At 55.9% G+C, this 24,099-nt stretch overlaps 1 pseudogene; it reads left to right on the top strand.

The window, feature by feature from the left end:
* The window catches only part of LOC143171638 (polyunsaturated fatty acid lipoxygenase ALOX15B-like), a 56,660-nt pseudogene extending 34,194 nt beyond the window's left edge, over positions 1 to 22,466 (top strand).
* The last annotated feature ends 1,633 nt before the right edge of the window (positions 22,467 to 24,099 follow it).

Raw genomic sequence — 24,099 nt, 5'->3', positions numbered from 1 at the left:
CTAACCCCACTGCTCCCAGCGCTGCTCCCTCCCTATCCCCAGTGCTCCCAGTGCCATCCCAATGCTCCCAGTGCGGCTCCCAGACTGCCCTCAGTGCTCCCGATTCCACACCAGGGCTCCCAGTGCCGCCCCAGTGCTCCCAGTTCCCTCCCAGTGCTGTTCCCTGGCTCCCTCCGTGCCTTCCCAGTGCTCCCAGTTCAGCTCCCAGATTCCCCCCAGTGCTCCCAGTGCTGCTACCTGTCTCCCCCCAGTGCTCCTAGTGCGCCACCAGGGCTCCAGTTCAGTTCACTGGCTCCCCCCACTGCTCCCAGGGCCGCTCCCTGGCCACCCCCAGTCCTCCCAGTGCCATCCCAGTCCTCCCAATGCCATCCCAGTCCTCCCAGTGCCATCCCAGTACTCCCAGTGCGGCTTCCTGGCTCCACCCAGTGTTCCCAGAGCTGCTCTGAGACTCCCAACAGTGATCCCAGTGCCCCTGCCCAGTGCTCCCAGTTCACCTAGCTGGTTCCCCCAGTGCTCCCAGTACCGCTCCCTGGCTAACCCCAGTGCTCCCAGTGTCATCCCAGTGCTCCCAGTGCTGCAGCAATGGTCCCAATGCGGCACCGAGACTCCCCTCAGTGCTGCCAGAGCCATCCCAGTTCTCCCAGTTTGGTTCCCTGGCTCCCCCCAGTGCTCCCAGTGCCACCCCAGTGCATTAAAACAAAGAGGCCAGCCCCAGAGCTGGCTTAGGGCGTGGAGACGACGAGAGATGGCCCAGGGACACACCACGGGCAGCAGCAGTGTTTGCCACATCCAAGTGTCCTCCTCCCAACCCCACAGAGCTGCTCGGCGCTGCCGGAATCTCCTATTTCCCCCAACCTGCTGCTTGTACAGACCAGACGTGGTGGTTCCACTGCATCTCCTGAAAGAAAGCAGGGGAGCAAGAGTGCAGAGGCGAGGGGAGAGAGGTCCCCATGGAGTGGAGTCCTTGGAATTAAATGCCTTTTGCGGAGGTTTCTCACGTCAGGACAGGCCAGGAAAACAGAAGAAATACGGAGTGGGAAGACTCCGGCAGGCAACATCTCAAAGGGGCTGAGCTCTGCCTGCTAGCCAGTTGTACTAGCTCTCCGAACAGCAGTAACATCAGCTCCCGAAGACAGGCAATTTACAGAGCATAGTCTCTTCTCAGCAGATACAAGCATAACCCTGACACCTCGCCTACCCTAAGCAGCCCCCTCCTGCGCCACTCCTGGGAGAGGAGCAAGCTCTGGGCCGGGTGGGGGGCTGGAGGGAAGCGGGTGACACTGGCCAGGAGGTGAGGACCAGCTCCCACAGGGGCACAGTGCCCCCAGGGGCCCCAGGCCAGCACAGCCCCAATCCTGCAGCCGTGGTCCTCTAGGGCATGGCCAGGCTGCGCTGCCTCCTTGTGCCACCCCACCTTGGTGGGAGGTGAGAGGTCCCCAGGCACTCCCTGTGCTCTTGGGGTGCTGGGACCTAGAGATCGGGCTGTGGGACGTTCCCTGCTCTGGGAGCAGAACAGGCACTCTGGGTGTCTCGCTCGCATGTGGCTGTCCCTATTGCTGCTCTCAAAAGGCCAGGCAGAAATCCCTCCAGAGGCCAGGACCAACCCCACCTGAACTGCAGTGTCCTGCCCGATTGCCGACAGGTTTTCCTGCCTTCCCAGATTGCCCTGTTCCCGCCACCCCAAGCCCCAAGGAGCAGAGACGGGTAAGGGCTTTGTGGCAAGGACGGAGGGGTGAGGGGGGAAGTTTGCTCATCCAAGGGTTGAAGGTGCTGGGACATGTGGGGCTTCCCCACCCGTTGGACTCCATGGTGAAGGGCGAGGGGCAGAGCACAGCTGGAGCCAGAGGAGCACAGCTGGAGCTGGGGCTGCCTGACTCCTCGGGGGATGGAGGGCGGGAAGGGTGTGGGGAGGGATGTCCCTGACTTTCCTGGGAATGCTGTCTCAGACCCCAGCCAGAACTAGGGCCATGCCTCCCCACCACCTCTTGCCTAAACTTCTTCCCTCTCATTACAGCTGCCTCTTGCGACCAACTGGTTCCCAAGGCTGGGCCTGGCCAGAGGAGGGAGGAGACTTGGGCCTGGCCTATTTTGGCTCATCAGGCTGGAGAATGACATCCTGAGCTGCACCACGAGGGCAGGCCTGGAGAGAGGGAGGATACTGGCACAAGGAGCTTGGAGAGATGTTTGAGCTCAAGCTCTCCAGGCAAGCCTAAATGAAGCCCTGCCTCTGGAGACTCTGCTTCCCAGAGCACCATGGGATGGCAGGGGATCCTCTGCTGACACGCTCTCATGGACAGATGTCCCCACCGCAGACATATACAGCTCCTCCAGGGGTGTGCTGCAATAGGAGGCAGAGGCAGGCGCTCGGCAGGAGTTGGGCTTGAGGAATGGTTCCTCTCCCCAAGGTGATATGCCAGCCAAGGAACGTTCTCCAACGGCACTGGACAGACCATGGAGGCAAACTGCACGTGGCCAGCCTTAGCATTGACCTCAGCGTGGGCTGAACCGCAGACCTCCTGGCGCTGAAGTCTCCTTGAGGGATAGCTGCTCAGGGAACGTGCCTTCCCACGCTTTACCCTCAGCACTTCCCAGAGGGACCGTTTCCTCACTGGGCTCTAGTAACACAGTGAGCGCTGAGTGCTGACCAGGGCTGCCCTTCCCCCAGGGCCTCCCTCACCTCCCTGTGCCTCAGGCTGTAGACAAGGGGGTTGTCCAAAGGCGGCATGGTGTAGAAGAAGAAGTCCACTTTGTTGAGCTGCCTCAGCGGGTCTGTTCTCAGGTAGACGAGGATGCGGGTGCCACAAACAACAGTGATGACGGTGAGGTCGGAGGGTGACGTGACCCTGACCAGAAGACCTTTGAAGACCCAGAGGTCACCGATCTGTGCTGTGCTGCAGCGCAGCACAGCCTGACCGTCAGGCCTGAGCTGTCCTGCACGGATCTCCTGGCTGCAGGATAAACTCAGCCACCTCATTGCACCAGAGGAGCCTGCAGGCAGGGCAGGCACCTCAGCTCCCAGGATGCTGCGGGGGAGGGACTACAGTTCCCAGCATGCTGTGGGGCCGCGTCTTCCTTCCTCTTCATCTGGTGAGGGTCATGTACAAATCTTCCCGCTGTCCCTTCATGTCCCTCCCCAGGTCAACTCCAGGTCAGCCTTGGCTTTCCTAGCCCTATCCCTCACCATCAGACAGCACCTCTCAACTTCTCCTGGGTCACCTCCCTCTGTCCCCACCTCTTGTATCTACCTTTCCGTGCCTGAGCTCAGTGAGGAGCTCCTCACTCATCCATGCCGGGCTCCTGCTGCCTTTGCTTGATTTCCTCCTTGTCGGGAGGGACCTTTCTTGAGCTTGGAGGAGGTGGTCCGTGAATATCAAGTAGCTCTCCAGGACCCCTCTTCTCTCCAAGGCCATAGCCCATGGGATTCTTCCAAACAGATCTCTGACAAGGTTGAAATCTGCTGTCCTGGAAGCCAGGGCTGTGGTCCTGCTCTTTGCCCTGCTCCCTCCCCTCTGCATCCTCAACTCCACCATCTCACGGTCACTGCAGCCAAGGCTGCCGCTGACTGTCAAATGCCCAAGCAGTTCTGCCTTGTTCACCAGTGCCAGGTAGAGCAGAGCACCTCTCCTTCTGGGTTCCTCCATCCCCCGTGCCAGGAAATGCCCTCTAGAAATCTCCTAGATTGCTTGAGCCCTGCTGGATTGTCCTTCCAGCAGGTACCAGGGTGGTTCAGGTCCCCCATGAGGACCAGGGCCTGTGAACGTGAGGCTTCTCTCACTTGCCTGAAGAAGGCCTCATCTACATCTTCCTCCTGAACAGGAGGTCTCTAGCAGATACCTGCTAAGACGGCACCCACGTTGGTCTGCCTGCTGATCCTGACCCATAAGCTGGCTCCTGTCCCACCCTGAGCAGGAGGCAAGTCCACCTCCTCGCCTTCCCAGACGGTCCTTCCTGAAGAGCCCGTGTCCCTCCACCGCAGCCCTCCCGCGGTGCCATCTACCCACCACACCTCTGTGGTCCCAGTGTGGTCCCAGCCCAGTAATCACACACAGACTTCTGGCCCTGCTGGTGGTTCTCCACGCTGCGTGCATGAGCGTGCAGGCACTTCAGGGAGGCACGAGCTGTGCTGGTTTCCTGGGAAGAGCGCGAGAGCCTCCTCTGCCGTGCTGCCTGTGTGTTGGGATGTGCAGGAGTGGGGCTGCACGTGTTCGAGCTGTGGGGCAGGTGTGGACTTTATTCCCTCCTGCCCCTAAGAGCAGTTCTGGGATCACACATGGGGTGTGTCTAATCCCTTTAGATGGATCCATCATCAGGCACAGGCCAGTCAGTCCAGCTGGGAACAGCCCCAGAGCTCTTTAGTTTGTATTTAGAGGTGGATCTCGGCAGCTGAGAAGCCTCCCAGCCCCTTGGCTAACAGCCACCGCTCCCGGCACCTTCCCCTCTGCTGCGGTACCATCATCTAGTGCTAGGGAGGAAGAAAGAGGAGTGTGTGATTGTAAATGAGAAAGCAGAGAATTCCTGCAGGCGTAGCTCAGGCCACCTGTGATGGGATCTGCTTGCAAGGAAGGCTCCAGGTGTCTGGGAAGTGGGAGAGGCCCCTGATGCCCAAGCCCATGAGAAGGTCCCAGGTGCAGCTGATGAGCCTGGGGCTGAGTCAGGTTGGGCCAAGACCTTGAGTGTCCCATATGGGTAGTCCCCCCTCGGGGCAAGGTGTCTTGGCCCAGGACTCTGCAAGGGAAGCACACGCTCTCTGGCTTGGAAGGGGGAAAGGCAGCCATCAGAGGGAGGATCCCTCTGTCTTCAGCCAGGACTTTCACAGCCCACATGGAAAGGCAGTTCTGGGTGCCCAGGCAGTGCCCTTTGGGTGTCAGGGAGGTGCAGCCCAAAGCCAGCCTCCAGAACCTGCTTCTGTCTCGCGAGGGGTGTCAGAGAAATGCCCTCTTTCCCCCAGGGCTGCCCTCGGTGGAGGGATGGGCCTTGCAGCCGGGGGAAGCACCATCCCTCTTTGGAGATAGTTGCCAGGGGAGCTGCCTCTGCTGCTCTTGATGCCGCCTGTTGTTCTCAGCGACGTGCTTGAATATGTTCCTCCGTGCTTGATGCGGCTCCAGCCTTCTGAGGACCTGGACCGCTCGTGGGGAAAGGTGGCTGCAACAACAGGGAAACATCATCCCTCGGCCTCTGCCGGAGATCCCTTCTGCCTCTCGCCTCGTCCAGCCCCTGCCCCTACCCGGTCCCGCGTGTACCCACCCTTTCACCCTGTGGTGAGTTTTGGGCCTTGGCTGTGGGGGTACCCCAGGTCATGCCCGTGTTAGGAGACATCAGGGGGTGTCCCATGCAACTCAGGACGCAGCGACGGGGGTCCTGGACATGTCTGCGGGGTCACGGCTGCTCGACTGCCCCAGGCTGTGGCCAGAGCTGGCACACACTTACTCAGGATGGAGTCTCTCCAGCTGGGCTGCTGCTGCCATCTCCTCTGCTGGGAGAGGGTTTTCAGCCTTCCTCCACCTCTCGTTGGCCTCCTTTCTCCTGGGCTGGGCTGGAGGGTGGGGAGTCCAAGTGCCTCCAGTGCCGAGTGCCTGCCGGGGAGGAGACGCTCTCAGCAGACCAGATGGGAAACAGAGGTGCTGTTTCCCAGAGGACCTCTTGAAAGGAGCCTGCAGCAGGACTGGGAGCCGGGAGACTCAGCACCGCGTGCCCGTCATCACGGCTGACGGCTGCTTTTGCCCCTCGGATCCTGCTGCCAATCTCTCCCTCACCAGGATGAGCAGGCAACCCCCTGCCCTGCAGCTGGGTGTCAGTCCTGCTCCCACCCCCTGGAGACCTGCCGCCCTGGGTGCCCCGACAGCGAGGGTCGCTGCTGCTCTCAGCGCTCTCAATCGCTGCCCGTACCTGGGGCGGCTGTCGGTCCTCCCCTGCAGACCAGGCTTCCCACGCCGCCCATTCTGCCTTGGCTTGCTGTCGCCGCTCTTGCCACTGGGTCTTCACTTGCTCCCACTCTGCAGACAGCTGCGAGACCTCCTGGAGGGGATGGAAACGCAGCAGCAGGCAGGATTAGTCTCAGCTCCTGGAGGGGCTTCCTTCGGGCCTGACCCGCGTTGGTGCCCCTTGCCTCAGCCAGGTCGGTCGGCAGCGCTTTGCCCCTAACAGATCAGGGGCCGCGGAGTCATGCCAGGCTCCTCAACTCATGGCAAACACAGCTGAGTGACCAAAGACCTCCGCTGTCAACGACCTAGAAAGGACTCATACATTTTCCATAGCCCCTGGCCAGGATAAAGTGTTTCCTGACAACCCAGGGGGCAGTAACAGGCGGGAAGGGTGTGCAGCACCTTCCTTTTCGTGAAGGAGGTGACAAACAGTTTACAATGAACGCACGCCAAGGGATGCTTTCAGGATGGCTCTCTGCACAAAGAGGCTTTTGCCGAGTCTCAGACAGCACGGTAGTTACAGCAAGGTAGAGCACGTACCTGCAACGCTCTCTTGCAGCCCTCGGAGGACAGGAGTGCAGCGGTGGGCCTGGCGGGAGGAGCTGGCTCCCGCCTGCCTGCCTCTTTCGTCCTGGGGGAGCTGCCTGGACATGGGGGGAGCACACTGCAAAGAGACACCAGGAGGAGTCGGCATGAGCACGGGGCAGTTTGGTCTCCTGTTTTTGACTGGTATCAAAGCTCCCCAGGCTGGCAGAAGCAGCGGGGGCCGGGGGGGCCGTTTCCCATGGCAAGGAGGAGCCTTTCCTTAGCCCCATCGGGTGGATGGCAGAGGACTGCACCTCAGGTCTGTTGTAAGGGCAAGGGAAGTGATGTGGGGTGCGCTCAACATCTGCCGTCTTCCCCACTAAGAGGCCTGCGGTGGGGCAAACAAGCTCATAAAAACGGTGGGGCATGTGTCAGGGACCTTCCCGAGTCCCTACAGCCGGAACATCCAAAGGGGATGTCTCTCCTACATGGGTGCAAGGATCCCTTTCATCCCTTCCCACAAGGGTCTCACCTGGCAGAAGTCTTCTTCCCCGTGTCTTGCTGCCTGGTGCCTGGCCCCTGGCTTGGCAGCACGGGGAGGGAAAACTTCACCCGCCTCTGCGGGTGAAGCTCCTGCTTGTCAGGACACCCGTCTGTACCTGGGAAAGGAGGAAGCTCTTCAGAGCAGCCCCGTGGGGCGTGCGTTTTAACTGGGCTGTGGTCCCCCAGCGTGGGGCAGGGCCCCGCCTGGACAGCAGGGACCCGTTCCCGTACCTCTTCTGGTCCTGTGCTTTTCTGCAGCCTTCTTGTGCCAGGTGGAGAAAGCCTTGGCCTCCGATCTGCTGAACAGAATGAACTGAAACCTGGAAAGCAAATGGTGACACAGGCTTGAAGAAGGGTCAGCCCCTACCCTCTGCAGCTTCCCAGCGCTAATCCTCCTGACTGTTGTGCAAGGCATGGCATCCCTTTTCCTTTGTGGCCATGCACAGGTTTTACTGGCAATCTCCCCCCAACACCAGAAAATGTAGCTTCAAGTCCTCCCCGTGTGCAGTTGGTTCTCTCTGATGGGAATGACGGCAGGCTGGGCGTGAGAAACACGATCACGATGCCCAGTCACTCCAGGAGAATACACGCGTAGCCCCAGCTCAGCATTAGTTAACCAGAAACCAGTCACTTCAGGACTGATCCCTGACTCGATGCTGATTGTGGAGCCCTGACAATGTGCACTGCTGAGCAAGAGCTGGGAAGCCGCCCGCTCGGTCGGTCGAGGGCTGCAGAGGAAACGCACTCACCTCGGGAACGCGTGGGCAGGAGCAGCCTGCATCCCCCGCGCGGTGGTCGCTCCACCGCAGACGGCTGCACCTGGCATCCACAGCCTCTGCAAAGTGACACAGAGCTGTTAGAGGGTTTCCAGGGCAGTTTCCTCTTGGCTCCCAAAGGAAGCAGACCTGTCTCCCGCTCACCCTTCGATAGGCTTCCCAAAGACATTGAAGCAGCCTTCAAAACCTGAGCAACTTACAGTGTGAAGCAGCGCAATGCGGCTGGCCTTGCTCTCCAGCCCTGTGACGCAGTCGTAATAAAACCGCATGCACAGGACATCGTCTTTGCAGGAGAGAACGCCAATGTCCTTGAAGGCGAAGGCGAGGCACTGCCTGTTCCTCAGTTGGAAAGAGTACAAGAATATGGTCTCTTGCACACAGTCCTTCACCACGTGCTGCGGGAAGGAGGTGGCTCGCGATAGCCACTTGTAGTTCAGTGGCTTGATCTTGACATCGCCTGTAAGGAGAAGGAACATCGTCACTGCCAGCAGCAGGCCAAATTTCCATGTAAGATTCATAACAAAATGCCATAGAAAAGGTCGTTTCTAGAAACAGCTCTTGGGGAGTGGTTTGTTTGGGGGGAGCTCAAGCCGTCCCCCGACCTTTGGAGGCAATTCTCTACTTCTCCCAGCCCTTTCCAAAGAGCAGAGAGCAGGCACCCCGCCCTCAGACATGGAGGGGGAAAGTGGAGGGTGGCCGCTGCCTTCTCACCAGGGATAACCACTGTGGGGAACGCGAGCTCCTGCAGACATAACGCATCAATGTCCAGCCGGAAGACGGGTCTTCGAACCACATACACCTCTTCTTCGCCGTGGAATCGCTCTTGGACCATAGCGAAGGTCCCGAGTCCTGTGACCAGGACACCCTGCCCAGGAAAAAGACAAAAAGGCTGATGAGTGAGTACTTTGGAGACGGGAAAAGTGAAGGCTTTGGAAAAGGCCCACGTTCTCCATTTCTTTTCTTCCCCTCCTCAAAATACTTGCTAACATCCCTTGGCTAGAGAAGATCCCAGGCATTTCCAGCACAGGGAATACCTATGGGACTGATCCCCAGGGATTGTCCTTGGCACGGGCCCAGCATAATCCCCGGTCTCTCTGCTTGGTCTCTCCACTCTGACCATAGCGAAGGGTGAAGCCCTATCGTGTGCCGAATGCTTTCTCAGGCTAGATCGGGACTAGTCTCTCTCGTGGTTGACCAAGAAGCAGCTGTGGGCGCACGGGGTTGTCTCGGTGTGCTGCCGCAATGCTCAGGGAGGGATCACTCCCCAGCGTCCAGGCTCTCCAGGGCAAAGGAGGACCAAGATGCCAGCCCACCTTGTCCAGCTTCAGCTGTCCCAGGATGTATGCAGACACAGCATCCCAGATAGCCACAACCTCTGGAAAGCAAGGGAGAGAGGTGTCAGGCTGCGGGCCAGCCAGCTCACAGCCTCTCGGCAAGCTCCTCGCCCAGGGAGTGACAGATGCAGGTGTCCACAAACAGCTGCGGAGCTGGGCTGTGCCCCAGTTTCAGGCTGCCAGCCTTCCTCTGCTCCCGGGGCAGGGCTGGAGCAGAAATGGGGATGTGGGAAGGGCTCAGGACCAGGGCTGTGGCCACCTAACCCCCACAAAGGGACGGCACCCCAGAGCCCAGGACATGATCTGCCAGCCTGGTGGCACAAGAGGATCCCGTGGGAAGGCGCAGAGGTTCTCCCAAAGGAGACTACTTCAAGGTAAAGGGCTGATTTACAGCAGAGGCATTTCCAGCCGGCTCGTGAGAGCCCTGTGGGAGCTGAAGGATGCCCCAGCCCCAGGGACGCAGGACCCCTTTTCATCCCAGAGCCAGAACCCCAAGAGGTACCAGCTCCCAGGGAAAGCTGGCCCCGCATGGCCCCCCTCGCGAGGGGACCGAGCCATTCCCACGGGAGCCTTGGGGCTCAGGGCAGCCCCAGCACCATGACCCGGGAGTCCTGGTTGCCGCACTGTTCCCCGAGCCCGGTGGGACCCTCAGGCAGGGCTCTCGCGGTAGCCCCCAGCCCTGTCCAGCCACCCCCACAGCCCGGCAGCTGCAGCTTTTGCCAGTGGGCAGCCCCGGTGCGACCCCTCGAGAAGGAGCTCCCGAAACCCTTACCCCTGGTGGAGAGGTGCAGGAGCGTGGGGAACAAGCTGCTCAGCTCCAGGCTGACGGCCACGGTGCAGCAGCCCTCCATCGCGCTTGCTGCTTGCCCTCGGCTCAGGGAAAGGGATGCTCTTCGCAGCTCCTTGCCCAAAACTCCTCTCCAACGTGCCCCTGCTCTGCCTGTCAGGAAGGGTCCTGCCTGTCAGCGAGGGTCCCCCAGAGCAGCCCCGCTGCCTCCCGACCCGCTCCTGGCTGTGGAGCAGAGCAGCTCTGAAGGGCAGCAGTGGGGAGCCCCTGAGCAGTGCCCAGCAGCGCCCAGGCCTCGCCGGGAAGTGCCGGCACTGCCGCAGCACTGGGGAGACCTCCCTGTGATGTGGGGTATCCCCCTGTGACAGCAGCCCGCATCATTTGAAGGTGCATTATGACACCAGCAGGGAGGCGGCACAAGTGGGGAGAGAGGAGATAGATTTCCCCTCTTGTCCTGGGAAACAGTCATCCCCTCTCTCCCCAGTCCTTTTCCAAAAACCCCGCCTGCCCCCTGCCCCAACATGTCTCTGCTACTGGGACCCCGTCTGGGCAGGTGGGCTTTGGGGGTTGGCTGTGGTTGGGCAGTTACAAGAGATGGGATCGAAGGCCTGTGGGATGCAACAGACCCTCCAGCGTGCACAAACGCTCTCTGCTGCGTCGCTTGCGTGGTAGGAGTAGGATGGGCTTTATTGCACTGGTTTTGGCTGGGATGGAGTTAATTTTCTCCGTAGCAGCCCATGTGGTGCCGTGTGTTGGATTTGCGACCAAAACAGTCCTGATAACACATCGATGTTTTAGCTATCGCTCAACACTGCTTGCACAGCATCAAGGCCTCCTCTGTTTCTCACGCTGACCCACCAGCAACGAGGCTGGGGGTGGGCAAGAAGTTGGGAGGGGACACAGCCGGGGCAGCTGGCCCCAACAAACCAAAGGGATATCCCACACCACATGACGTCGCGCTCAGCAATAAAAGTGGGGGAAAGAAGGAACAAGGCGTGTGTGGGGTGTACGTTCAAGGCTATGGCGTTTGTCTTTCCAAGTTACTGTTATGCCTGATGAAGCCCTGAACATAATGAATAGCAAAAGGTTCAGTTGCCCTAAATTTTGGCATCTACTGTCATTTCAACTGGCCAAAGGAATTTCCCAACAACCTCCAAGAAGATGCCCCCAAATGTTGTCCGCTCTCTCAGAGTTGCTCCAGTAGAGCTTGCAGTTACCTGCACATATCTTGGACCATCTCTAGTACCTGACATGCCACCAGGTGTTTGTGTCTGAGCAGCTCACTGTGCCCTCCCTCTCCACTGAGACAAGGAGCTCACATGCAGGTGGCCATTTTGTGCACACCTGAACTGAGGCAAGAGGACTCCCACCTCCTTTGATGGATTTGTGGGTTTGTGGTGTGCATGGGAGGGAGCCAAGTCCCTTTCTGGCCCCAGGGCTGAAAACACAGGAGGAGGTGCCGCCGTTGACTCGGCTGAATCCCTTGCCTCCGCAGGGGTACAGGAGATCCCTCCCTGGCCCTGTCTGGGTGTCCTGCCTAACGATGGGACAAGGAAAGGCAATTCTCATGCCCGTTTTTTTTCCTGAGGTGAGAAATGACACTGCTGGAAAGAAGTCTCTCTCCCCAGCTGAGGGAGGGAACGTCAGTGATTCCTTCAGCCTGTTTCACAGCAGGTTCCCCTGGAGCCCCAGGGCCACCTGAAGGGAGCCCAGAGGTGGGGAGAAAAAGTGATGCCCTGGGCTGGTCCTCTGCTGCTGAGCTGGGCTGGGCTCCTGGGATGGAGGGAGCTCCTGGCAACTGGGCAGCGCTGCAGAGAGACAGCTCTGCCCAGGAGCAGCTCCTCTGCAAAGCGCAGCAGGGCTGAGGGCCCTGCTTGCAGGCACCGAGGGGAGAGGAGCAAGGCAGGGAGAGGTTAAAGGCAGCGTGGAGTAGGAGGGTGCTGAGACCTGACTGGGGGAGAAATATTGCAACCACAGAACTAGCTGAAGCTGGCAGGTGCAAGCAGCATGAAGAAGAATAGGACCAAGGAAACAATTCCGAGAGAATGAGGTAACTTCAGAAGGCGGCCAGCCCAGCAACCAAGAAAACCAACAAGAAATCAAGAGACCACCGACCAGGCTTAAGTGATTGGACTTGGGGATGGGATGATGGGTGGTACGTTCCGGGAAATCTGTCTGTAAGGGTATAATTGGGGTCTGTGATCAGCACTAGGGGTCCCTCCTTGGAGGCACCCAGCTCGTGCTGCTCTGCATGGTGGATAAATAAACCCTTATTTCCCCAGCAGATTGGCGACTCGTCTTCTGCGAGCAGGAGCCTAGGGCCGAGCCCTGTGAGGTGGCACCTGCATAATTCCTACCATGGCCTAGGTGGCGGCTGCGTAATTCCTGAAACAACAAGCCAGGTGCCTGCTTCTGCCCTATCACCTCCCATTCCACCCATGACATCGCAAGCAGCTGCACAAGCCAGGGGCTGGCCCCCGGCCTCACACCTCCTCAACCACCTATGACATCACAAGCGTCTGCAAAAGCCAGGAGCTTACTCCTGCCCTAATAGCTACACCTGCCATTGACACCAGAAGCAGCTGTACAAGCCAGCTGCCTCCTCCTGCCCTATCACAGATGCAGGTCAATATGACAACACAAGCACCTCCACAAGCCCTCTAACTACTCAAACACATGTGACATCGCAAGGACCTGCGGAAGCCACCTACATAGTCCTGCCCTAACAGCTACTCGGCCACCTGTGACATCACAAGGACCTGCACAAGCCAGCTGCATGCCCCTGCCCTACCAGCTCCTCGGCCATCAGTGACAACATAAGCAGCAGCACAAGCCAGGTCCCGCTCCTGCCCTGTAACGTCTTCAGGGACTTAGGACGTCACAGGCAGCGACACAAGCCAGGGGCCTGCTCCTGCCCTAAGAGCACAGAGCCACCATTGACGTGACAAGCTCCTCAGAAGCCAGGTGCCCTTTCATACCCAGTCAGTTACTTAGCTACCAGTGACATCAGAAGGAGCTGTAAAAGCCAGGTCCTCCTCCTGCACTACCACCTACTCGGACACCTATGACATCACAAGCACCTGCACAGCAGGAGCGTCCTCACTTCCAACACCCTGGCTTTTTCACCATCTCCCCGTGCTCTCCTCTCTCCCAGGCACCTCTCTCACCCACTCCATGACCTCCCAATGCCCCTGTCTGTCTTTGTGCTGGTGTGGCACGTTACCTCGGAAGCATTGTCCCAGCCAGGTCACCCGCACCTCCTTCTCCCTCTGCTGTCATCGTGACTGTCCCAGCTGTCTGATGTGCTCTTTGACCTCAGGCGCCCTCTCGTCCTGCCTCCCTTCTGCTGTTAAGTCCTGTTCCTGCAAGAGAAGTGACAACCAGTTGGTGTCCCCTCTGTGGCACCTTACCTGCATCTTCCTGCGCTGGACAGCTGGTGGGAACTGTCACCATCAGCCTCAGCAATGCGTGAAGTCTTCTCCTGGCACAGGAACAGCTCTGGGTGTGCTTGGTGCGTACCATGCTTCCTGAAGGAGAACGGCAACACTCAGAATGACTCCTGGGCAGCGTTCTGCTGCGAGAGCTGATTGGAAGGCAGGTTTGCCGCACGTCCCGAGCCTGGTCCAGGGTTCTCCCTGTCCCCCAGCTCGGCCACGGGTCCCACATCTGCCTCCTTCCAGCAGGATTTTGGAAAGCCCGTTCCCAGCTGTGAGCGCCAGCCCAAGGGCACGGGGCAGAAACAGCTCCCACCCCCGAGGGCCCCAGCCCCCAGCTGGCCTCTGTCCCCACACTACTAACACTTCCAAACAGGCTCTCCCTCTAACTGAATTATCTTCCGTTTGAAGAAAAGAAACACTATGCTTCCAGGTTAAGTAGGCTAAGACGGTTAGAGGGAGATTTGGGCTTCAATTCCAGAACAAAAGAATTTCCATTACACAATCTCAGCCACCACCTCCACAACCGTCTTGTCAGTGACCCACAAATGCTGCGCTGTAAAAAATCTAATAACGGCTAATAAAAAGAATCCTCTCCTCCCCAAATCTTTGTTTCCCTCATAGCCTCAGACTACCGCAGTAATAATCATACCATTATTCTGTAATTACCACCCATCTGAAACCCCTCCAAAGCATCATTCCCTGACCTGACTGACAGCACTGTTGGTAAGGGAGAACCACCACTAACCACGCACCCACCCGTTAGTCCTTTTGCAGCAAGGCCTCTGTGACCAAGCACGTCTACACGGATACCTCTGCCTGATAGGAGACGACCACGTCCTCTGTAAATCTTTGAAAAGAACAGTACACTGAAGGAAAACTGTTCGTATCAACTGTAAATGACACGTTTCTGCTGTCAAAGGTTGTAACGCTTTTGAGTATCTTCGCCATCCTCATCTTCTTTGTCTTCACTCTCTTCTGATGACACTAGAACTCCCGTACCTCAACAGAACGTTAACCTGTTCAAGTACTCTTGCAAAGCATATAAAATCCAAAATGCCCTACACAGATGCCTGCAGGTTTTGCTATTACCCTCACGTTAACGACACAATCAGTCCTGCCAAACCTACAGCCTGCAAAACCTGAAGACGATCAGCACACAGGCTCATATGGATCGAACTTGTTCTGTCCTTGCCAAAACCGCTGGCGACTTGTCATCAGCCTCAGTGACTAACAGCAGGCAAGACTCATCTGGCTTAGCTCTGACGCAGCTCCGAGGAAAATGGCTATTTCAGAAAGTCACGTCTTGTTGTCTTGGGAAAGTGTTTCAAGGAAATGTTTTTAATACTCTAGAGTGGTAAGACTAAGCATGGTAATCTCGCTCCACGTCCTAGCTCTGCCACAGATAAAACCTACCTGCTCATTAAAATGGATTAAATGTTATTCCTTGGAAAGCACTACCATTCTTTTTTTTTTTTTTTTGTCTCTTCACCAAAAGGGCGGCACTTCTTTCCTAATGCAAGACGAGTTACGTGGGGTATAGAGACAGCCCATGGAAAACTGAGCAATGAGTCTGTGATCACTGCCATCCCCATTCCTTGGCACTCCAACACTCCTAGCACACTCCTGTCCTTGCTGCGGTCAAGTCATGCAGGCTGTGCGACATGTTGTCATGGTTTAACCTCAGTCGGCAACTAAGCACCACGCAGCCACTCGCTCACTGCCCCCCCCCCCCCCCCCGGTGGGATGGGGGAGAGAATGGGAAGAGTACAAGTGAGAAAAACTTGTGGGTTGAGATAAAAACAGTTTAATAATTGAAATAAAATGATGATAATAATAATATGATAATAATAATAATACACAAAAAAAGTTATGCACAGTACAGTTGCTCACCATCCACCGACCGATGCCCAGCCAGTCCCTTAGCAGTGGCCCCCCCGGCCAGCTTTCCCCAGTTTAGGTACTGAGCATGACGTCATATGGTATGGAATGTTTCTTTGGCCAGTTTGGCTGTGCCCCCTCCCAGCTTCTTGTGCACCTCCAGCCTTCTCAGTCCACAGAGCATGGGAAGCTGAAAAGTCCTTGACTAGTGTAAGCACTACTTAGCAACAACTAAAACATCGGTGCGTTATCAACTTTGTTCTCATCCTAAATCTAAAACACAGCATTGTACCAGCTACTAGGAAGGAAATTAACTCTATCCCTGCCGAAACCAGGGCAATATCCACCCCTTATTCTATACCATCTACGTCACGCTCATCTCACATTTTCCAGTACATTTTCATTAATCACCACCCCCCTTTTTTTCTATATATAAAAATATATATACACACACACAGAGATATCATTCCCTTAGTCTGTGGGCCATCCCTCTAAAATGTTCGGTGAGTTCATTTAGTCCATGACTTTGGGCTCCATCTCTCATAATAATCTTTCAGGGCAGGAAAAATGGAGATGGTATGTGGTGTTGGATTGTTTCATGTTGAAGTCAGTTCTGGTACCGTCATCACTGTGCTTTGCTCGGTTTCACTGAAGTTATTCTTCATTAGTCTGGGTGATTCTTATTGTAATAACATTAGTATGGCATATAATATTATTAGTATTATTAGTATATCTGTGTATTATTAGTATAACTATTATAACTATAATTAGTACTTAACATCAGATAATTCAGATCATTGGCTATTCTCACCCAAAATCAAATCCCCTGGAGGTACACATCGGACTTCCCCATCCTCCCGCATCACCCACCAAGTGCACCCAGGTTCTTGAGCAAAAGCAATCCCACGGATGGGTCTGCCTCTGCCCGAGGCAAGAATAACCCAGACTGTTTTCCCCCAACATATTTTTAATGTGCACTACAGGGACTTTATTCCCATCTACAGTACGTAAAAGTTCTGACTGGGCAGGGCCTGCTCGATTGGCAGATCCCCGAGTGTTGACTAACCAGGTGGCCTTTGCTAAATGTGTGTCCCAATGTTTGAATGTCCCGCCACCCATTGCTCTCAGCGTAGTCTTTAACAGTCCATTGTATCCTTTGATTTTCCCGGAGGCTGGTGCATGACAGGGGATGTGATACACCCACTCCATGCCGTGCTCTTTGGCCCAGGTGTCTATGAGGTTGTTTTGGAAATGAGTCCTGTTGTCTGACTCAATTCTTTCTGGGGTGCCATGTCGCCATAGGACTTGCTTTTCAAGGCCCAGGATAGTGTTCCGGGCAGTGGCATGGGGCACGGGATATGTTTCCAGCCATCCGGTGGTTGCCTCCACCATGGTAAGCACGTGGCGCTTGCTTTGGCAGGTTTGTGGGAGAGTGATATAACCAATTTGCCAGGCCTCCCCATATTTGTATATCAGCCATCGTCCTCCATAGCAGAGGGGCTTTAACCGCTTGGCTTGCTTGATTGCAGCACATGTTTCGCATTCATGGATAACCTGCGCAATACTGTCCAATGTCAAGTCCACCCCTCGATCACGAGCCCATCTGCATGTTGCATCTCTTCCTTGATTACCTAGGGTGTCATGGGCCCACCGAGCTATAAATAATTCACCTTTACGTTGCCAGTCCAGATCCACCTGAGCCACTTCAATCTTAGCAGCCTGATCCCCCTGCTGGTTGTTTTGATGTTCTTCGGTGGCCCGACGCTTAGGTACGTGAGCATCTACGTGACGGACTTTTACAACCAGGTTCTCCACCCGGGCAGCAATATCTTGCCACAATGCGGCAGCCCAGATGGGTTTGCCTCTGCGCTGCCAGTTGCTCTGCTTCCATTGCTGCAACCACCCCCACAGGGCATTTGCCACCATCCATGGGTCAATATAAAGTACTGGCCATTTTTCTCATTCAGCAATATCTAAAGCCAGCTGGATGGCTTTCACGTCTGCAAACTGACTCTATTCACCTTCTCCTTCAGCAGTTTCTGCCACTTGTCGCATAGGACTCCATACAGCAGCTCTCCATCTCCGATGCTTTCCCACAAGACGACAGGACCCATCAGTGAACAGGGCACATTGTTTCTCGTTTTCTGGTAGTTCATTATACATTGGGGCCTCCTCAGCACGCGTCACCTCCTACTCTGGCGATATTCCAAAATCTTTGCCCTCTGGCCAATCCATGATCACTTCCAGGATTCCTGGGCGACTGGGGTTTCCTATTCAAGCCTGTTGTGTGATCAGTGCGACCCACTTACTCCACGTAGCATCAGCTGCATGATGGGTACAGGGGACCCTCCCTCTGAACATCCAGCTCAGCACCGGCAGTCGGGGTGCCAGGAGGAGCTGTGCTTCAGTGCCCATCACTTCTGAAGCAGCTCGTACCCCTTCATATGCTGCTAATATCTCTTTTTCAGTTGGAGTATAGCGGGCCTCGGATCCTCTCTATCCCCGGCTCCAAAACCCTAGGGGTCGACCTCGAGTCTCCCCCGGTGCTTTCTGCCAGAGGCTCCAGGTAGGGCCATTCTCCCCGGCTGTGGTGTAGAGCACATTTTTTACATCTTGTCCTGCCCGGACTGGCCCCAGGGCTACTGCATGAACTACCTCCTGTTTAGTTTGTTCAAAGGCTTGTCGTTGCTCAGGGCCCCATTTGAAACTGTTCTTCTTCTGGGTCACTTGATAGTGAGGGTTTACGATCAGACTGTAATTTGGAATATGCATTCTCCAAAAACCCACGACGCCTAAGAAAGCTTCTGTTTCCTTTTTGCTAGTTGGTGGAGACATGGCTGTTATTTTGTTGATCACACCCTTTGGGATGTGACAATGTCCGTCTTGCCATTTTATTCCTAAAAACTGGATCTCCTGTGCAAGTCCCTTGACTTTACTTTGTTTTATGGCAAAACTGGCGTTCAGCAGGATTTGGAGTATTTTCTTCCCTTTTTCAAAAACTTCTCCTGCTGTGTTGCCCCACATGATGTCATCAATGTATTGCAGGTGTTCCGGAGCCTCACCCTGTTCCAGTGCAGTCTGGATCAGGCCATGGCAAATGGTGGGGCTGTGTTTCCATCCCTGGGGCAGTCGGCTCCAGGAGCACTGGACGCCCCTCCAAGTGAAAGCAAACTGTGGCCTGCACTCTGCTGCCAAAGGGATTGAGAAAAACGCATTAGCGCTATCAGTTGTGGCATACCACTTGGCTGCCTTTGACTCCAGTTCATACTGAAGTTCTAGCATGTCCGCACGGCAGCACTCAGCAGCGGCTTGACTTCGCTCAGGCCACGATAGTCTACTGTTAGTCTCCACTCTCCATTAGACTTCCGCACTGGCCATATGGGACTGTTAAAGGGTGAGCGAGTCTTGCTGATCTCTCCTTGGCTCTCCAGTTGGCGAATCAGGTCATGGATGGGAATCGGGGAGTCTCGGTTGGTGCGCTATTGCCGCCAGTGCACCGTGGTGGTAGCGATTGGCACCTGTTGGTCTTGTGACTTTCAGCAGCCTCACAACAGAGGGGTCCTCCGAGAGACCAGGCAAGGTAGACAGCTGTTTCATTTCTTCCATCTCCAAGGCAGCTATACCAAAAGCCCACCGGTACCCTTTTGGGTCCTTGAAATACCCTCTCCTGAGGTAGTCTATGCCAAGGATGCACAGAGCCTCTGGGCCAGTCACAATGGGGTGCTTCTGCCACCCATTCCCAGTTAGACTTACTTCGGCTTCCAATGCAGTTAGCTGTTGGGATCCCCCCGTCACTCCAGAAATACAGATGGGTTCTGCCCCTTTATAGCTTGATGGCATTAGGGTACACTGTGCACCGGTGTCTACTAGAGCCTTATACTCCTGTGGGTCCGATGTGCCAGGCCACCGAAGCCACACAGTCCAGTAAACCCGGTTGTCCCTTTCCTCCACCTGGCTGGAAGCAGGGCCCCTCTAATCCTCATCACAGTATTCGTTTCTCATTTCTTGTACATACGAATCGGAAATCCCTTCATTAAGATCAGGAGTAAGGTCATCTCTTCTACTCTGTCTGGGGAACTGCCCGCTGGAAACTGGAGCAGCAATTTTCCTGGAAGAACCCCCTTTTGTGATTGTTTTCCCTTGCAACTCAAGTACCCAGGCCCCTAGGGCTGAGGTAGGTTTTCCATCCCACTTCCTCATGTCCTTTCCATGGTCATGCAGGTAAAACCATAGGGTGCCCCGTGGTGTGTACCCTTTATATCCTCTCTCTTGAGCAAAAGAACGCTGACTCCTAATAGCCGAGATATTGGTCTGTACAGGTGGGGAGTAGGACCTATCCTCTTCAAGTTGCTGGAGCTCCCGGGACAGTTTCTCCACAGCTGAGGCGAGGGAGGAAGAGAGATTTCTTTGTATTGCCGGAGTTGACTAGCCAATTCATCCACCGTTTGTCCCTCTCCGTCTTTCCAGGTCATCACTGCCAATGAGTTGGCATATGACGATGGTGCGCTCCTTACAAACTTCTGCCGCATGGGTCGTGTGCACCTGACCTCATCTGGATCTTTGGACAGCTGTCCATTGTTCATGTCACCAGAAATCACCTCCAGCACAGCTAATTCCCTCAGGTACTGGATACCCTTCTCCATGGTGGCCCACTTGCCTGGGCGACATATAACATCATCTTTGAAGGGATACCTTTCCTTCACGCTTGACAAGAGTCGCCTCCAGAGGCTGAGGACTTGTGTCCCTTTTCCAATCGCTTTGTCAATGCCCCCTTCCCTCGAAAGGGATCCCAGCTGCTTGGCTTCCCTACCCTCTAATTCCAGGCTACTGGCCCCATTATCCCAGCATCGGAGCAGCCAGGTGAAAATATGCTCACCTGGATGATGGCTGAAATCTTTTCTTATATCTCGCAGCTCACTCAGGGATAGGGATTGGGTGGTTACTTCCTCATTTGAGTTCTTCCTCTTCTTCCTCCCCGAGCAGTGGCCGGCCCTCCTCCTCCTGTTCTTGTGATGGCCCTTCTCCAGGGTAGTCTGCCTCATCCACTTCTTCCTCTGGCTCCCTTTTAGAAGTTTCTTCTTCCTCCCTTACTAAAGGAGCCGACTTCCGCTTCCAAGATTTCTTCTTGTGTACAGGGGCGACTGATACCGGCACAGGCTGGCTCTTTGGTTCAGCTGCAGGGCGTATCGCCAGGGTCAGAGTGGCTGCAGGGCCTGTTGTTTTATCGTCGGATCCAGAGACCTTCTCTCCCCCTTGAGGGTACTGAAAAATGTTGAACAGGGCTCGGTAGGCATGGGCCAGGCCCCAGCACGTTGCAGTGATCTGTGTCTCTCTGGAGTTGCCGGGGTGACAGCATACTTCTTCCAACTATTCTACTAACTTTTCAGGATTCTGCACTTGCTCAGGGGTGAAGTTCCAAAACACTGGGGGTGCCCATTGGCCTAGGTACTTGCCCATCCTATCCCACACACCCTGCCACTCATAACTGTCCAGCCTTGGGGCAGATCTCTGGATGATATTCTTAAATTGCTTATTAAGTTTAGACAAAACCGATACAGTATTCCCAAGCAATACCAATAGAAGTATCTTAACTACCCAAGGATGTTCAAGATACTGAAAAGTTACTGTAATGAAGGAGGAAACGTCATAGAAGAAGGTAGTGACACTGCCATTCTGTATTTCCTCCATAAAAAAACTCTCAGAGGAAGGACTGTAATTGCTAATTGTCTCCACGAAGTGGTACACCAAGTACAGTAATGGCTTCAGCACGAAGCTCAAATACCAGGTTAAGCTCAAGGTCAGTGTTTTAATAACAAACCTCCCAGGCAAAACATCACTAATCACCACAGACCACAGCAAACTGCAAAACCCAACACCAATCTCTAACACGTACAGCAAAAAAAAGAGCATGATGCAGATTAGACAAACCAATATCGAGAACAGAAGAAGCAACATTGTGACCCGCAACTGTTAACAGATATAAATTCCTCAATGCGCTCCAGTTAATCTGTTATTATCTCAAACCCTTCGAGCCCCACGTTGGGTGTCAAAAAGGACTGCGTGGTTTAACCTCAGTCGGCAACTGAGCACCACACAGCTGCTCGCTCACTCCCCCGCCCCCCCCCGCAGTGGGATGGGGGAGAGAATTGGAAGAGTAGAAGTGAGAAAACTGGTGGGTTGAGATAAAAACAGTTTAATAATTGAAATAAATTAATAACAATATAATAATAATAATAATAATAATAATAATAATAATAATATACACAGCAAGTGATGCACAGCGCAATTGCTCACCACCCGCCGACCGATGCCCAGCCAGTCCCTGAGCAGCGGCCCCCCCGGCCAGCTTTCCCCAGTTTATATACTGAGCATGATGTCACGTGGTATGGAATAGCCCTTTGGCCAGTTTGGGTCAGCTGTCCTGGCTGTGCCCCCTCCCAGCTTCTTGTGCACCTGCAGCCTTCTCAGTCCGCAGAGCATGGGAAGCTGAAAAGTCCTTGACTAGTGTAAGCACTACTTAGCAACAACTAAAACATCGGTGTGTTATCAACATTGTTCTCATCCTAAATCCAAAGCACAGCACTGTACCAGCTACTAGGAAGGAAATTAACCCTATCCCTGCCAAAACCAGGACACCTAGGCACACAGGGGACAACAGGGCTGTGCTTCTCATAGACACGTCATGGGAGGAGAGTGTTCCTGCTGCTGGCAGGTGCCAAAGGGGTGTAGGTCAGTGGAAGAGGAACCACTTTGCACGTGGGAGGTCCTGGCTTCCATCTCCAGGGCTGCTTTTGCTCTTACTCCCCGGCCTCAAGTGGGTGAGTGCTGGAGCTGGGGCACTGCTCCTCTCCAGGTGCTGTGGGCCTGCCCTGACCTCCCAGGGCCTGGCTGAGGAGTGAGGAGGGCTGTGTGCACTGCCTCTGCTGAGCCCCCTCCTGGAGGAGAGGCAGGCAGCTGTGCTGGACCTGAGCTCAGGTCACTACCCTGCACCACAGATCCACCCCACACACCAACCAGGGGCCCTGCTTGGAGGCAAGGGGTGGCCCTCAGGGAGGGGATAGACATCAGCAGCAGACTGGGTGCTGGCAATCCTTCCTGGCTGCACTGAGAGAGGTGGTGTGAGGGTGCTGGTCCAGCCCAGGTGCCCTTTGGGACCAGGGCCACACTGCCCTGGTGGCTCTCCAGGGGTAAGGCTGTGAGATTGTCCTGTCTCCAGGTGGAGATCCCATACCACGCGGGAAGTACCTGTCTGTGCCAACGGGTAGGGATGTCCGAGCTGGAGGAGCGACACTCCTTACCCTGACCCTGTCTCCCGGTCCTATTCCCTCTGCCATCACCACTGGCTTGAGCAGAGCCTCAGCTCAGGGAACCCGGAGCTGCTGAGGTCAGGCATAGCTCTGCAGAGGTGGGACTGGTGGGGCCGGCACCCACCTCTTGTTCCTGGGGGGGTTGGTGGCTCTGTCCACCCCATGTCAGTGGGAACAGGGAAGCACAGGCCTGTCCACAGCTGTGCAGAGGTGGGGAGGGCAAGGAGATGGTGCCTCGGCTGCTCCTCTGACAAAAACCTCTGCAACCAAAACGGGGTGTGAGACCCAATGTTTCACTGCAGGGTGCCCAGCCCCTGGGAACAGTGAGCCCAGATTCAGAGAAATAAGGTATAAAAATGAAGCAAAGAAGAAGGGGGGTTGTGGGGATATCTTCTGAACACAGGACGGTGGGCGCCAGTATGGACACTGACCTGCAGATTCAAGCCACCCCAGGCAGGGACAGGGGAGAAAAGCCCAGTGTCTGTCCCATGCCACCTCCCCACCAGCTCTGCCCTCCCGCAGGTGTAGTATTTCTCCCTTACTCTGGCACCTGGCAGAGGTTTGCCTCCCCCTCCTCCTCAGGGAAATGAGAGCCAGGCCCTGGGTGTGGGTGAGGGGCAGCACACCTGAGCAGAAAGAGCCCATTTCAAGGCATTTGGGGCCTGACCAGTCTGGCCCTGCAGGCTGGGTTCATTCTCTGCAGCAGTGCGGGATCATCTGTGCCCCAGATCTGTGCAGGCTCCTGCAGCTCCTGAGGACCTACATGAGGGGCCTGATGGTGAGAGCCCAACCCTCTGCACTGCTGCCCCACGCTGGGAAAGGCCATGGGAGAGAGTAACCTTCCTAGGGTGAGACCCCCATTGTGATGGGTGACGCACATGGGCACTGCAAACACAGCCTCCATCCCCTGGGAAACTCCCACCGGGGCAGGCTCCAGCCCTGCATGTCCACAGGGAGAGGTGGGCCCAGAGCTGGGGAGGGAGGGGCTGGCTCCGGGGCCAGGGGCTGCCAGCAGGAAACCTCTAGAGACCAGGGCAAAGGAGTGTGTGAGCCTGGGCTCCCCCCAGACCCCCACAGGGTCACCCCAGGGGTGGAGGAGCTCCCAGCAGGGAATGGGCCAACGCTGTCATGGCACAGGCTGTTGGTGACGGCTGCCTCCTCCCCTCTTCTGCTCTAGGGCCAGATCCTGCTCTTTGCAGTGACCTGCGGCTGCTCCTCGTGGGGAGCCCTGCTGTGGACACCCAACGCACCTTCCGGCCTGCAGCAGAGAAGCCCACCGGGGAAGAGCTGGAGGGCTGTGGAGACCCAACAGCAGGAGCAGGGAGGGCAGTTTAGGCTCCAGGTTCCTGCCCAAGTGTCAAACCCTTCTCCCCACACAGCTCCTGTGTGAAAGGTTTCTCTGCCCATGGGAGCTGGGACAGGTGAACGCCCCAGCCGAGGGAGAGGGACCCTGGCTCAACTCCCAGCAGTGCCTGCATTAGGGGAGGGACAGAAAATACCCTCTGCCATGGAAATGTGCCCACGTTAGCACCCTCTCAGGCAGGCCCTTCTCCAGGCCAGGGGCTGGATGACAGCTGTGGGTTCCAGTCCA

Source organism: Aptenodytes patagonicus, chromosome 29 (genome assembly GCF_965638725.1).
Source record: "Aptenodytes patagonicus chromosome 29, bAptPat1.pri.cur, whole genome shotgun sequence".
Classification (NCBI taxonomy): domain Eukaryota; kingdom Metazoa; phylum Chordata; class Aves; order Sphenisciformes; family Spheniscidae; genus Aptenodytes; species Aptenodytes patagonicus.
This window is presented reverse-complemented; position numbering and strand designations above follow the sequence as displayed.